Source organism: Urocitellus parryii, chromosome 2, assembly GCF_045843805.1.
Source record: "Urocitellus parryii isolate mUroPar1 chromosome 2, mUroPar1.hap1, whole genome shotgun sequence".
NCBI classification, from domain to species: domain Eukaryota; kingdom Metazoa; phylum Chordata; class Mammalia; order Rodentia; family Sciuridae; genus Urocitellus; species Urocitellus parryii.
In genome coordinates, this window is record NC_135532.1 from 72,020,859 (window position 1) to 72,034,388 (window position 13,530).

A 13,530-nucleotide genomic window follows, 5' to 3' on the forward strand; every position below is an offset into this window, starting at 1 on the left:
TTTAGCAAGGCCCTAAGCCACTTTGTGAGACCCTCTCTCAAAATAAAAAATAAAAAGGACTGGGGTTGTGCTCAGTGGTAAAGTGCCTCTGGTTCAATCTGCATTACCAAACCAAATCAAACCAAACCCAGTATTGACATTATGAAAGTATCCAGATTCACGGTTAAATTTAGAGCTGTTGAAACATTTTTTTTAAAGAAAAATTGGGATAGTTTCTCCTATAAAAAGTATTTTTTAGAGTTGTGGGTCTATTATCAGTTTTCTTTCAAAAGCAGAAAGTAATCAGAAATCTTATACTTTAACACAATTTTTCTACTTTGGTTTTGACATGGATTCATGTAGTCTAAATGTAAAGATTAAATATTTGAAACAGGACAATTTTCAAAATACTTGGGAATACACTACTAAAATGCTTACTAATATATACCCACTAACCCATGCTCACCATTTGGATAAATGCTTTATGTATCAAAAAAATTTCTGGAAGAATCTATTTTTTTTCTCTCTCTAAATTAAGTTGCTTAACCAGCAAATGTGTGATCAAATCTGTTGTAGGTTGACACTAACATGATTATTAATGTAAAATCATAATCCATTAATTCTTTCATGTTACCTAGATTAACTTGTATGGAATACAGCCCAGTTTCGTGTTTCTATTTCTTAATACTTTTGGAAGTATTTGAAATATAGTTTAGTTCTCTTTTTACTAAACAAATTTAAAAAATTTTTCTACTTTGGTGTGAGACTTGTCTCCTCTTTCTTTCACTCTCTCTCTCTCTCCACAAACACACACACACACGCGCACACACACACACACACACACACACACACACCAATAATTGAGTGGATATTGTATTAACTTAGGAACTTCTCAAATAACTTAAAGGGGGAATTTTCTTTTCATCTCACTTGATATCACTGATATTTTAAAATTATTATTTTTAACTAAACATGTAAATCCTTGAGGTAATTTGCTGTTCTGGTGAGCAGCAAATTATCTCAACATTGCTTAATGTTTCTCTGTGATCCATCTTCCCTGAATCTTAGAAGCAGTTAGGAATTCTCATTCATCTCCACTCCAGTTGTTGCAGATATTGTAGATTGATTCTCTCAACACCCAAACTCATTCTTCCTTGATTTCTTCTCCTATAATTGTAGGGGGGGGAGTACTCAGGATATCTCCTCTTCTAAGTCAAAGTGACTGTGTAACATGATTCTGGGCAATGAGCTATTGAAAGAAATTCTGAGGAGACACTTTCCCTTCTTGTCTTGCCAAATAAAGCACAGCTAGGTAAAGAAGGAGAATTTGCCCTTCACCTTGCCCTTCACCCTACTTTTGTCAATGCAAAGTGGTGTAGAGACTGTCTTGTGCCATACGAATGAAATTCACCATTCTGTAAAATTCAGAACAGGAAAACTAGAAGCATCTGTATTTCAGAAGTGTTGCTTTCTTTTTTTGGTGGTGGTGGGGGGAGTCAGGGTGGGTACCAGGGATTGAACTCAGGGGCACTCAACAACTGAGCCACATCCCTATCCCTATTTTGTATTTTATTTAGAGACAGGGTCTCCCTGAGTTGCTTAGGGGCTTGCTGAGTTGCTGAGGCTGGCTTTGAATTTGAAATTCTCCTGCCTCAGCCTCTGAGCCACTGAGATTACAAGTGTGCACCACCGCACCTGGTCTGGATTCTTGTTATTTGATCGACACACACCATTTCCTTTGATCACTGTTGGGTTTTCTGTTATTTGCAACTAAGATCAACCTTATCTCACTAGTCTTGCTTTCACCTCTTTTTACACTGTCACTTGTTCTCTTGTAAAATTTTGTCGTCCCATCTTCACCTCCCCTGTTCTGAGGAGTTGCCTGACACAAGGATGTCTTTCTAGTCTCATTTTCCACTAAAGGTACACAATGCACAAAAAACAGTGGAGTGACTGGGATCATGGTGAAGGCAAATTTTACTCTCATCTGATGTCCTTCATTCATCTATTTTTTTTTAAAGAGGGAGAGAGAAGAGAGAAAGAGAGAGAGAAGAGAGAGAGAGAGAATTTTTTTTAATATTTATTTTTTAGTTCTCGGCGGACACAACATCTTTTGTTTGTATGTGGTGCTGAGGATCGAACCCAGGCCAAACGCGTGCCAGGCGAGCGCGTTACTGCTTGAGCCACATCCCCAGCCCCATTCATCTATTTTTTAACTTTTATGGTCAGAGAGTAATTTCCTCTCTCCACTGTCTCTGCCTAATGCCATCATAGTTATATAACATGTGTTTTCACTTGTTCCACCCAGAAGTTTATTGAAATAGCTATTTTCACACATACAACCAGAGTATAATGAAAATAACTTAGGACGTAATAACAGAGAAGGAAATTTGCTATTTAGAGCCATTATCATATTTCAGGGAAGTAAAGATGATGTTGGGTTTTGGTAAGTCAAATTTGAATAAGGGACTCAAGAGTATGAAGAACATGGGATTGTATGGGAGGGACTGATAAAGAAGAGAAAGGGATAAGAAAAGAAAGACCAGAGACAAGGTGCAGTCTGGGGTTCTGAACTGAATCAAATGGTTCATGGGTGGGGGGTGGGGGAAATGATAGCTCTTAGGGTCACCAAAAGACTTTCTTCTTCTTCTTCTCCTCCTCCTCCTCTTCCTCCTCCTCCTCATCCTTCTTCTTCTTTTAAAATCATGTAGATGCATTATTTAGTTTGAATGAATATTTTGCTGGAATGTTAAACCACTTTTGTCTTTTTAATCTTTTTTTTTTTTTTGTACTGGGGATTGAATCCAGGGACACTCAACCAGTGAGTCACATCCCCAGCTCTTTTTTTATATTTTATTTAGAGACAGGGTCTCTATGAGTTGCTTAGGGCCTCTCTAGTTTGCTGAAGCTGGCTTTGAACTCATAATCCTCGTGCCTCAGCCTCCTGAACTTCTGGGATTATAGGTGTACGCCACTTCGCTCAGCCTTTCTTTTCTATCTTATGTTAAATGTTCTACATTCCTCAATGATTTTGGGGGCAGAACTAAGTGGAAGAGTCTGGCAGTCATCTTTGGCTCAACACCATGTCAGATAGGTCTTGAAAAAGCAGGATGCCATGAATTCAGTTTTGAAACCACCGTGCAGAGCCTCTGTTCTAGGGCTTCCTGGAAATCACAGAGATATGTGCCTTGAAGAGCTGTGTGAGCCAGACATGGTAGTGCATACCTGTAGTACCAGTCATTTGTAAAGTGGAGGCTAGATTTCCCCAAGTTTAAGGCCAACCTGAGCAATTTATTGAGATAACTGTCTCAAAACACACACACACACACACACACACACACACACACACATATACATATATATGGTTGGAGATGTAGCTCAGTGGTAAAGTGCCACTGAGTTCCATTCTCAGTAACAACAATAACAACAATTTGGAAAAGCTTTTTTTCCCCTTAAAACTTACTTTTAATATATATATATATATATATATATATATATATATATATATATATATACACTATGATACATGGTGGGCACATTGTCTCTTTTGTTTGCCAGTAGGTTCTCAGAATTTAAACAATATCAGTCTTCTAATAAACATCAATAAATACTTTTTGAGTGATTAAAAGTAATTTAGAAATGAATTCTAAAGATGAAATTGAGAAGTTATGAGATCTTTTATTCTGACACTAAAAGATATTTTAAATTTATCTTTAAAATTTAAATTTATTTTTCAATATACTTTTATTGGGCATTGTACTTGTGCATAATGGTGGAATTTTTTGTTACATAGTCCTATATGCAAATAATATAACAATGTAATTTGGCCAGTATCACTGCCCTGCACTTTCGACTTCCTCTTAAAGTTAAAATTTCATTAAAATTTTTATTACAGTCCTAGAACTGATGGTTCTATAGATGCATGCAGATCCTTTAATGAAGCAACATGATACTTTCTGTAATTTCTCAATTTCACATTAGATGAAGAGATGCTATTGGTCTGACACTGTCAGACGTTTAAAACCTCTTCTCAACTCATTGCTTTTACCTTCTAAATTATGATAAGAGCATATTAATCCCACAGTCTTTAAATTTGTTTGACAACACGCCCCTTAAAAAAAATGGTGATATAATGTCAATCCTGATTGCTGCCAGATGTGGTGGCGGTGCATATCTGTAATCCTGGTGACTTGGGAGGCTAAGGCAGAAGGATTGCAAGTTTGAGATCAGCCCCCCAAATTTACCAAACTCTCAGCAATTTAGCAAGAACCTGTTTCAAAATTAAAAAAAAACTAAAAAAGGTCTGAGGATATAGCTCAGAGAATATAGGTCAGAGATTGAATCCCTAGTATCAAATAAAAAAAAAGTTACTATTGGGTGAAACGGGGTAAGGAACACACTACATCTCTCTGTATTGTTATTTTTAAAACTGTATATGAGCCTACAATTATTTTCGTAAAGTTTTTATTGCCTTCAAAACCAAAAGAGGTCTATCTGCAGGCAGAAGTCCATTGGGAAAGGCAGGTAGTGGTGAGGGTTAATATTAGATATAGTTTCCATTATTAATTACTTAATATATTGCAATACAGTATATCTTTCTCCTGCCTAAAGGTAATTTCTCATGTTTTACTGCTAATTTATAATGTTTTCAATTACAGGGTCTTCTTTCTCAGAATAATTTCTGCTTTACCATGTGTTCCAGTTTCTTCCTTTACTTGATTATACCCCAAGCTTCCTGTTTTCTTAAAACTCCCTTCATCTTCTGGTTTCTTATTTTAAGAATCCAGGCAGCTCTTGAATGGATTTAGTTCTCAGGAAACTAGAAGAGGCTTTGCCGTTCAGCTCATGTCCTCTACAAGCTTTACCTAGGGCCTCCCCAGGGACTGGCTCCATGGTGCACACACCACCTCATAGATTCAATTGAATTCCAGAGAATATTATAGGGATTTAAGGTCTCCATTGGTTTCAGTTGACACAAGTTTCCTTTTTTTATTCTATATTTTCTCTTTTGGCCTTATTAGAGACCTTGTCTCAACACTTTAAAAAATAAAACTCAAAAGCTTCTGGTCAATCTCTGTTCTTTTTCTTCTGCCTTTTAGTTAAATGATGTTTCCCAGAGTGTCACTGATGTGCTTTCCCTTTTCCCCTGTCTTCAAGTCAAATCTTACTATACAACTTTATGTAAATCATTAACACTTCCCTTCTTAGGTTCAGGACCATACCTGGTATTTCTACCTCTTTTGTTTCTAATCTAAACTCTTTGCTCTGGGACTTGAACCTTTAGTTTAACCTCTGATACTCTGAACTTGGTATTTTTATTTTAATGTATTGGCATTATCTGGATCTCCATGTATCACTGCTTTTCTCTTGTTTCATGCACAAAGTTGTTTAAAATATTGTATAAAATTACCTTCAGGCTATGTATCACCGTCTTTCTCAATTTTTTTTCTGTGGCATTTGTTAGGAATTCCTTTTCCTGTCTTGGGACTATAGAATAATTCCCTTTTTCTATCCTCCCCCAACCCTAAGACAAAGAAAAGATGGAGGAATCGCATATATATTTATTTCCTTTTTCACTACCTCTTTTCCATCTACTAGAGATTTTTTTAAAGAGCCAATTTGGCCTTTTTATTTATTAAGAATAAAGATGAACTATTCTCATCATATAGTTTTTTTCTAATATATAGTTTAATGTACATATTTACTTTTCCCCCATATTTTTAAAATGGGTGCATTATAGTATATACTGATGCCATTTGCTGTTACATATTCGTACATGCACACTATCAGAGATGCCTGCATTCAAGAAACAGTAAAATCTGAGAATATAAGAGCAGTGGATTTATAACTAACTATAAGATAATTTTTTATGTCAACACAGTCCCTATGTAACCAGCAGCATTTATTTGATATAAGGCATCAAAACCAAAGAATAATGCTAAAAACATGGGGGAATAATTGATTGAGTTTCTTGTAGGTCAAACAGGTCCTCACTTGGTGACTGAATTAGGACTGTATTTAATTAGAACTTGTAAACTCAGGATGGCTATGGGGGCTTGGGGGTTTGGGGATGGAGAAAACCTGCACTTAGGGATCTATGTGGGAGTATTAGTTACAAGCAAATTCCTTTATTCTGTGACTTTTAGAAATTTTCCCCTCTGATAGATTTGCTTAAAATGGAGAGATATTTATTTTTCTTCAGAGCTTAAAGGAAGAGGTTTCTAGAAAAGAATGTGGAACTCTAATCTTTGCTTAGAAACTTGAGGTAGATAATAACTATTCAAAATTGTAGCTCATGGGGAAGGAAATTCAAAAAATTAAAAGAAGAAGAAGAGGAGGAGGAGGAGAAGGAAGAAGAGGAGGAAGAGGAAGGAAGGAAAGAAGGAAGGAAGGGAGGAAGAATATGATTTTCAAATGGCATTAGATGTCTAAGGAAACAAGAAGGTGGAATAATTAAAGTCAAACTATCTCATAAGAAACAGACTGGTCCAAAATGCTCTGATTTATTTTCTAGACTTCTTCCTAAGCTCATCTCTTAAATTATAGCATTCTCCAGATGTCCATCCTCAACCCACTGTTCTCATGCTATGAACTCTTCCAGAGTGATCTCATTTCCTCTCATGATTTCAGTTCCTGATGACTTCAATTCTCTATCTTTATCCCTAACATTTACCACAGATTCATCCATCTGTCTACTTCATGGCTCTCATAACATTATCTTAAAGTCTCAGACTCAACTTTTATCAAATAGTAATTATTCCCACTGCCACAAATCCCACTCACCGCAGCCATCTGCCCACCTCCTTTATAATTATTATTTCTCTATTCTTTGCTGTTTCCAAGTACTCACCACCACTTCATTCGCTCAGGCTAAAAACTTCACAACCACTTCATTCGCTCAGGCTAAAAACTATTCTTGTTGACTTCGGCTTCTCTTTATCTCAGGATCCAACAAATTCCTATGAATTTTAACTCCTATTTTTCAGTCCTTTCCATTATGCTGCCCTGATTTTAGTTGAGGCCACTCGTCTTTTATCCTAAACTATTATGACAACCTCTTTACCAACCTGTGCCTGTCAGAATTTGCACTGTGAGCAATAGAACATTATATGGGCTGGGTCAAGCAGAATATTAACTTTTCACATTGGCTTAGAAATACTTATAGGACAAGTTGGAGATCCAGAAAATCTGAGAACTAATGGAGTCTAGTCAGCTTGTGCCACAGCCAAGGTGATGGATCAGAACAACCTATTAGGGTGGCACTTCTGATAGGTGAACAGTTCCCTCCTTTGGCCCTTGGGATACTCTACCCACTCTAGAGAGCTGTTGTTAAGTAACACAGCTACATGATCTTTAGCATCATTTACTCCAGATTCAAAGTGCTGAGTGCAAGTATCAAATTGGCCAAGCCTACATTGGACTTTGGTGTCTTAGATACCAGAAGATGGGGGACGGAAGGCTCTGTTCTCTTTCAGTTACTATAGTGGGGAATGGAGTTTGCTTTCCTCAAGCTTCACACAATGGGCCATTTCTCTTAAGCTGAAAATACTTAAAAAGAATTGGATAAAAGAAGAACAATGATAATTACAAAGATAATAAAAAAGAATGTTCAATCGGTAGTGTTTTCCAGCCATCTCCTCTCTAATCAATTGTGTGTGTGGAAACCAAGGAGAAGAAAGAAAGTAGGTACTAATCAGGAAGCTGTTGGACACATCCATGAAAAAAAAATTATGGCCTTTGGAAATAGAGTTATAACAGATGAGTTTGAAGAAATGGTCAGAGCTGGCAGAGAGATAGGAAGTAGAAACAATATGTATTCAATTTATAGATGTGTCAGATGATATAGATTAAAGTGGCTATTGATACTTCTTTCTTAAGCAATTGGGAAGAAATGAGAAATTCTTTTAATTTTGGACATTTTTAATTTCTACCTTAGTGAAGATATTGTAAGTAGCTGGCTATGAGAGTCTGGAGTCTAAAGGTAGATATTTCTTTGTTACTAATGTATACACTAAAATATATCTCATCATTAAAGTGGCAGGAGCTATTGAGATCGCCCAGGAATGCTATGGGAAGTATGAATGTTCAACTCCAGTGAAACTCAAACATAGGTTCCTCCACTCATCCTCTTGTGGATGTTTGGACCATGCAACCTAAAGGCTCAGCACTTGGTTCATCAATCTATCCAACTGTTGGTGATTTCAATATATGTGTTAGTCAGCTTTCTGTTGCTGTGACAAAATACCTGACAAAATCAATTGAAAGGAGAAAAAGTTTATTTTGGCTCAGTGTTAGAAATTTCAGCCTGTGAACATTTGCCCCAGTTGCCTTTGGACTATGGCAGTACAGTGCCATTATGATAGAAGTACATGGCAATGGAGGCTGCCTTTCTGATGTTGGCAGGGAAGGAAAAAAGAGGAGGAACAGGGTCCCAACATGCACTTCAAGGGCATGGCCCCACTGACCTACCTTTTTTCTAGTAGGCCCCACCTATTAAATGTTCCAGCACCTCTTGATAGTGCCATAGGCTGGTGATTAGGCTTTTACCATATGAACATTTGGGGGACATTTAAAATCCAAATGGTAATAATATACTTCTACTAAGTGTGTTTTCTCTACCTTGGACTCTCAAATTCTTGACCTTCCCATTTCCAAAGATCCTTCACCCACTTTCCATTGGCAGACCCTGAACTGCTGTGTTTCTATCATGACTCTTTAGCAGTCCAATTGTCATAAACAGCATTTCTTTTCAAGGAAATGTAACAGTCAATACCAGCATGCTTAGCAGATGCTTAGTGTCCAAAATGGCTTCTATATTGACTGTATTGATTGTATGCAGGATTTACGATTGGTCACATTTGGAAAAGGAGAAAAAGCAGATAAAAAGCAGAATGGCAAGTTTTTGTAGTATTATTTTGCATTTCTTCCTGAATTTAAAAAGCACAATATTAAGAAATGAGACAAAAATAGGAATCATGTATTTGCGTATGCAAGAGTATGCAAAGAGGGATGGAATTCAGTATATATATATATATATATATATATATATATATATTTTACTGTTACTGTTATGTCTTTTTCCTCTATAATCACTGTTCCTTACTTACAAGATTATTCTCATCCAAATACCAAGATGGTATAATATCTTCTATCTGAAAAACTAAAATGCCCCAAGTATCTGAATATCCACTCCAATTGCTCCATTTCAGTTTCTATTTAGAGAAAAATTTCTTCAAAGAATTTTATGTACTCATTATTTCCTTTCCCTCTTTTCTTTGCAGCTCCTTGTGCCTATTGCAATTAGATTCTCGTTTCCGACACTCCACCAAAACTGCTCTTGTTAATCTCTGTTTCACAAGCTCAATGGCCATTTGATCTTACTTGACTCTTCAAATATGTTTGACATTGTTGGTCACTGTCTGCTTTTGGAAACTCTTTCCTCACTTGACCCTGATTCTTTACCACTCTCTGTTGTCCTCTCACTTCACTGGCCCCTCCTCTGCGGCATTTTACAGTGCTAACCACTTCCTCTAGCTTCAAACAGTTGCTTCCACTGGCTTCAGCGACTCCAGTTCTTTTGGTTTAATTGTGTCTTCTTTGAGACGACTCAGAGTTCTGTATTCTTAATTCCTAAACATGATGGTTCCTTCAGGGATCTCTCATTAGAGTTCTTCTTTATTCTTTCATTCCATTATGTGTTTCACAAACACAGAGAAAGGATTTATTACAGGAGGACATTAACAAAAGTTTGGGGATGTAGTGGTGAGCCAAAAAAAGCAGAATTTGTTTAAATGAAGTACAATCTAGTGGGAATCAACTGAAAATACACACCAAAAGAAATAAAGGTAAAAGGAGGAAGAGAAATAAGGCATGATGAGAGGGTAGAAGAATAACTCAGTAGAGGAGGCATTCTATGTAGATATCAGGGACGTTCTTGAACGAATAAGGAAGGGGGAGGTTACAGGTTATAATTGAAAGTGATCACTTTGGGAAAATGAAACAAAAATATGCGAAGAGCTCTATGTAGAAGAATCCCTGGTGTAATGTATAAGGAAAGCAAGGAGGGCAATATATCTGAAGTGAAAGGAGAAGGTAAAAAAAAAATAATTCTAGGTTGATAGGGTGGTGTTGTCATTAACTGAAATCGCAATGACTGGATGATATGCACTTAAGGAGAGATGTCAGGCTAATCAGGAGTTCGGTTGTGCTCATTTTAAGTATCACTCAATCATTAGATCTCTAAGCATATACTTCAAGAAAGTAAGTGGGTCTGTGATTCTGGAGTTTAAGGGACAAATCCATGCTTTGAATATGCATTTGGCTGTGGTCAGATGATATTGAAAGTCATAGAACTAGAGGAGAGAGGAGAGAGTGAGATCAGTAGGGAGTCCATGAATGAGTTAATAAGTCTGAGCCCTTATCCCTGTACATTTTTTTTTTCCAGTAGAGGTGGTCCCACTGAATCCGGTATTCTTCACTCTCAGTTTACTCCTATTGCTGCCTTGAGACACAGCAATGTCAACCACGGTGGTTTATTTATAATACAGGGTGGGTGCATCTGACTGATTCAACCATGTGAGATCAGCATGGAGCCCATGATACCTCTGGCACCCAGTATGCACTGGAGCTAAAACCCATGGACTGCAGAAATGTTCTAGTTCAGGAGCAAATGCGATCGATTTGGTTACAGAGAGTAGAAGGTAATTTTAAAGGGCCAAAATCTTGCTATAAAGTTTTGCCAAATCTTTTTTTAATGGCTGCCCTCCTGGGAAGAGAGTGGGAGGATGAAAAGCATTAACAGTGCAAGGTCGTACTGCTGGTTGCCTTGACTGTCAAACCCTTTGTGGCAAAACCTGCAGGATTATTCAGCTAGGCTAGACTCATGGAGGATGACAAGTCCAGCTCGCTGATGGACCTTTGTTTTATATCAAAGGAGAATCACATGAGGAATATGTGAGAACTGGAGCCTGGAATTATGTGGGATTGGTCTTCTCCACCTTGGCTTGTGGGAACATTAACTTTTCTCCTTTCATTGCTGTTTAGACTTTGTCTACATCTTCAGTGACACCCTGTCTGTCTCAAAACCCTTTGCAGGCCACTGTCCTACACTCTGCTTAGCCATACAACCCTTTAACTTCTCCCACTTTCTCATCTTTTATTGCTACAGAGTGATTATTAGTGAAGGGTTTTAGTTTAAATGCCAGATAGAAATCAGAAAAGAAATCTACTGAATGACTATTATAAGTCCCGGAATTACTGAGAAGACAGAACAAAGAGGTTCAGATTTGATGAAGCAAAAAAAAACCACAACCCCAAAGAACGTCATATGACTGCTCTGGAGAAAACACAGTTGCTACAACTCCGAGAACTCTAATTCGATGTGTGTTCTCCCTGCCCTGTTGCTGGTGATCCTTGTATTTAGCAGCTGGGACTGTGTGTTCTGCCATTCCTGAAAGGCAGATGTGAATACAGCTGCCACCCTAGCATCAGAGCACACTTTCATCTGACTCTTCTTTTTGTCATTAATTTTTTTATTTATAATACCGGGTGGGTGCATCTGAACTGATTCAGCCTTGAAAATGAGTTCATTTTCCTCTTTGCAAGAAAATCTGGGATAGTGAGTATTTAACATCTTTTCCTTCTGTAGTAGGATAGGTCTTGTGAAATATCCTAAATGTACAAAAGAAGGTCAGACACTGGGCAGCCAAAAAAAATGATGAATGTCTGTAATAGCATACCATCCTTTGGCTGCCTGAAACCAACATAGATTTCCTTTTACCCTTGCCCTTCCCGAAGAAAATGATTTCCATGTATCCTAATAAATTATTTTATATAAAACGGAGAATGCACTTACTGCCTGCCAATAGGGAGATAACCCAAATCTTATCAGTCATTGCATTAGTCCAGACCACATTTTCTGGGTGGTATCAGTTCCTCCCTTCATTCTGCCATGACCCTAATCAGAGTCTTTCAATATGAATTCCACTGTGAAGGGAAGTACTTTATATTGAATAGGAGGGAAAAAAGGGAATCATAAGAGGAAAACTAGTTAAAGTGTACAGTGGACATGTGATACCAAGAAGTAGTTTTAAAAGAATTAATTATTTTTTTCTACATTTTAATTGGTGCATTATAGTTAGATGTAATGATGGGATTTGTTGTTACATATTTCTTTGTGCCCATAACATAACAACATAATTTGGTCAATATCACTCCCCAGCACTCCCTCCACCACCTAGCCTCCTGTCCCTTGGTTCCTTTCCTCTACTCATCTCCCTTTGATTTTCATGAGGTCTCCCACCTGCCAACTTTCTTTTCCTTTACCTCTCTAGCTTTCACAATGAGAAAAACAAAACAAAACAAAAAACAAACAAACAAACAAAAAACATGTGACATTTGACCTTCTGAGTTTGGTGTATTTCTCTTAACATAATGGTCTTTAGTTCCATCCCTTTCTTTCTTTCTTTCTTTCTTTCTTTCTTTCTTTCTTTTTGTTTTGCAAATGACATAATTTCATTTTTCCTTACGGCTGAATACAACTCCATTGTGTATATATGCCACATTATCCGTTACTGCTTAAGAGGAAGTTTTTCAAACAAATAATTCACAAAGGAGGTTCATAGAGACCCTCTTCCCCTCCTATTCTATTACTGTCCCCTCTTTCATCCGACTCTGTCTCACCTATGCCTGAAAGCAATCACTGTCTTGCGGATAAGTCTTTCTCAATTGATTCCGACCATTTCTACCTTTCCTTTACCCATAACCCTTATGCTAGAGAACTTCAGAAGCCCCTGAACATTTTCTCTTTCTCCTTATCTTTCCATAAAAGCTAGTTATTGCTAACGGTGTACATCTGTTCACATCTGTCCCCAACTTCCAGTGACTTCCAGTGATGACTCTTTGTAGAAAGGCCCTGGTTCTCAACATGGCTAAGAAACCATTTCCTATTTCTCCTCTGCTTTCCCCTCCTCAGTTCCTATTCTTCTCACTCTTTGAGCTCCAGTTATTTCTCTTTGTCACAACCTCATGAGCTCTCTTCTCTTTCCTGCTTCAGGAAGGACTTGGCAATGACATTGAGAGGGTTCTTGCCACCCCCTTGTTTTCCTTCAGTTCCTTGGGTCTCCACTGAACTTCAAATCTTTAGGTCTCTATCCCACATTGCCTCAGACCCCAGGCAAGGAAGGACCCCCCTCCTGCTCCTCATACACCTGATTGTCAGACGTTATTTCTGTTACTACTTGGTAAATGCCTGTCTTGCTTCCTTCATTAATTAATGCCCGTCTTGCCCCACTGCTTCACAAAGAGAAGAGCAGTGTTGCCTTTGTGCACTGCTGTCTCCTCAGTGTCTCAGGTATTTACAACCTGACACATGGTAGGTGCCCAAGAGGTAATTGCTGAACAAATGAATGAGTGACAAGGTCCTGCCTGGGTAATTATCTGGCCAGTGGTTATAGGTGGCTGTTTTCAGGTTCCTATTTTCTCATAATAAAACTCCTCAATTATTTCATCTTCTATTTCTCAGGTAATTAAGATTTGGCTGAGGAAGTGTGA